The 3,261-nt window shown below is 41.1% G+C and overlaps 1 non-coding gene across 1 annotated transcript; it reads right to left on the reverse strand.

The window, feature by feature from the left end:
• Positions 1 to 2,147: 2,147 nt before the first annotated feature.
• LOC131143548 (small nucleolar RNA R71) lies at positions 2,148 to 2,254 on the reverse strand. The gene has a single exon (XR_009133535.1). It is a non-coding gene; the product is annotated as a small nucleolar RNA R71 (small nucleolar RNA).
• Positions 2,255 to 3,261: the final 1,007 nt, after the last annotated feature.

The following is a 3,261-nucleotide window of genomic DNA, read 5'->3' on the forward strand; positions in this document are numbered from 1 at the left end:
GAATTCATACGTTCAGCCAAGCTCCAAAAGTTTCATATCATAAATAGGCATGAAGATGACGCTCAACCATGTAGCGTGACCAGCAAACCACAGGGGCGACATAGTCTTCCACTACAAACTCCAAGGTTCAAACTGAGATCAAAATGCTGTAAGGTTTGACCAAGTGTGCGACCAAGTGACACCCTGGAGCGACCACATCGAGATACTAATATAGAACTGAAATTCAGAAATACCGAAAGTCTCGACGAAGTATTCAACCAAAAGACCTTTAGGGGTGACCATGTTGAGACACTGAGATTTCCTGAGGATGGAGATACTGCAAATCTTGACCATCAGCTCGACCATCAAGACCTTGAGGTGCGATGAAGTTGAAGATATTTAAGATTCGAATTAGTGACCTCCCATGACATTGGACTAGGGCACGCACGAGAATGACAGAGGAGCGACTTGGTTGACAGCGATGATCTTCTGTGCGAAATTTGCTGCAAACTTTCCTAACTTGTCAAACAACCCTTGTAAACCCTAGAGCCTATAAGTATTCGCTATGAACACAAGCTCTGGGTTCCACTTTGGCCTCTCGTAGGTTAGTGACAGACCTAGGAAGTCATTGAGAGCCAAGTTAGAATAGGAGTAGAGTAGTTTTGGTTCGTGTATGGAGTATCAGACAACCTATGAGAACTGGTGGCATTCATACAACAACCATGTATATTAGGATCTCCTTTTGTACTTCTGGCATTAGTGACAAACTTTTGGAATGATAAAGGGATGATTTTTTTACTCATGCTTTCATTTATTGCTTTCAATTTACTTCTTTCCATTTACTTGCCATGTGTTTGATGAAAGATTGCAGATAAGGATAAGCACTGCTACGTATCACTCAGAGGGAAATAGTCGGCTACAAAACCGCAGAGGTGTTTGTTATCATTGAGACAGGGTATACTCCAGTTCCTGACCGTACTCCGGATGGTTGCTGCACCCTTGATACCCTATGCCCTCGATCACCCCTCTACCACTTTGGCCCTGCTCGGGTTAGTACTTTTATAGAAGTCTGGATGAGCGTAGTTAGAGGCATGGTGTCCAACGTCTGATTCGGATCATCGTATCACTTTGTAGGAGTAGGGTAACTTAGAAATTTACTTGCTTTCTAGTAGTTTAGATTTATTTTCTTTCCTTTACATGCTTTCCAGTAGTTGTTGGACAATCACCAATGCAAAATACCATCTTTCACTTCTTTTTCATAAAAAGGCTTTAGTAAACTAAATTGGAAGTGGTTTAATAACTGCACTTCAAGTCTCCATGGATCGATACCCGACTTACCCACTTTCTACTGAACTTGGGATAGTTAGTTTTTATTAATATTATTTTTGGTAGTTTAGGACCCAAGCCTTGGTGAGCCTACCAAATTTTGGCGTCGTTGCCGGTGACTTGGCTACAATTATAAGCCATCTTCCGCTTTAGAGTATTATTGCTTTGTTCTTTTTATTTTCCCTCCTTTTGTTTTCACTTACTTTGATTAATTTCTATTTTTTTTATTTTCTTTTTTTTGAAGTCTGAATCTGTGTGCTTACACGTGTGTATGTTTGGTCTGCGTTCTTTGGAATCCGAGATAATTCCCATAGATCTTGAGATTGAAAATTTCCGTAGGTCTTTTAGGAAACCTATCTCTAATTCGGAGAAGACTGAGTCATCTAAATTGAAAGCAATGGTCGAAGATAACTCCCCAGTTCCCATTGAACAAATCCTAGAACCCCATGCTCCCCACCTACTTGTGGTGGGAGAGCAACACCTTCAACCTCTTAGTGACTACTTTGTACCTAATGCATACACCTCGATGTCCTGCATCCAATTCCCAAATGTTCAGACAACACAATTTGAGATAAAGACTTGAATCATCTCGATGCTGCCCAACTTTCATGGGAACTCTACTGAAAATCCTTATTAGCATCTAGATGAGTTCTTAGAAAATTGTTCCACCATATGCATACCTAATTTCAATGATGATGCTCTCTATCTTAGGCTTTTCCCATTCTCTCTAAAGGATAAGGCCAAATATTGGCTGACGTCCTTAGAACCGAACTCAGTGGCCAATTGGGCCACCATGCAACATGAATTTCTTGAAAGGTACTTCCCAATTGGGAAGACAAACCAGTTTTGGAAAAGCCATCACAAGTTTCTCACAAATGGATAGGGAACTATTTTTCGAGATCTGGGAGCGCTTTAGGGACCTACTCCAAAAATGCCCACATCACTAGGTCCCTAAGTGACAATTAGTGCAAACTTAGGTTTATGGTAGATGCATCGTGCGAAGGTACTTTCCTCGCAAAGTATGAAAATGAAGCTAAGATTCTCTTTAAAATTTTAGCTAAGAATTCTCAGCAACACACGACTTCTATTCGTATACTATCCAATCCATCAACTTCGAAACCTAAGGGAGTATACGAGTTGACCACAAACTAAAACCTAGCCCCTACTCTGCATGCTATATCTAAAAAATTAGATCAATGCTTGTCCTTAGGACCGCAGAAAATAATGTGTGCAGAGTTTGCATAATTTTCTTTGACCCTTCACATAGATATTATAATTGTCCGCAAGCACACTTCTAATATGAGATTGTGTAAGAGGAAGTAAAGGCCACTCACAATTGGTAAGATAAGTCGTCCAATGATCCTTATTCGAATACCTACAATCTCAGGTGGAAACAACATCCTAACTTCTCTTAGAGGCCGCAAGCTCCGGGTTTTCAAAGCCAAAGACCTCAACAAAACCCTAATGTTGTGCCTCCATGCCCATATCAAAATTTTCAAAGACATCCATACTTAGCCCCCAGACATTCAACCATTCAGTAGCCGCCTCCACCTTAATCCAAATAAGATTCATTTCAAGAGACAGTGTTAACAACCCTTAAGAGAATCGAAGTTGGCCGTCAAGTGGACCGGCATCTCCTTCACTCCCATTCCCAATCTATTCAAAGCTAGAAGCCACCATGGGATAGCTAGCTACTACTTTAAGTCAGAGGGATGAGGGCAAGTTGCCAAGTCAGCCTATAGTAGGACAATATGGGGTAGAATGTGAACTGGACACTGGCCCCTCATCATATTATGAGCAGCCCAGGTGGTAACCACATTTAAAAATGACAAGCTAACTGTTGAACAAGGCAAGGAGCAACTAAGCATAGGGGAGACCCAAGATGAAAAATTGGAAGCACCCAATGCTGATTTATGCACCTTTTCTTCCTCTAGTCGGATACAAAGACCATTAAGT

Source organism: Malania oleifera, chromosome 11 (assembly GCF_029873635.1).
Source record: "Malania oleifera isolate guangnan ecotype guangnan chromosome 11, ASM2987363v1, whole genome shotgun sequence".
Lineage (NCBI taxonomy): Eukaryota > Viridiplantae > Streptophyta > Magnoliopsida > Santalales > Ximeniaceae > Malania > Malania oleifera.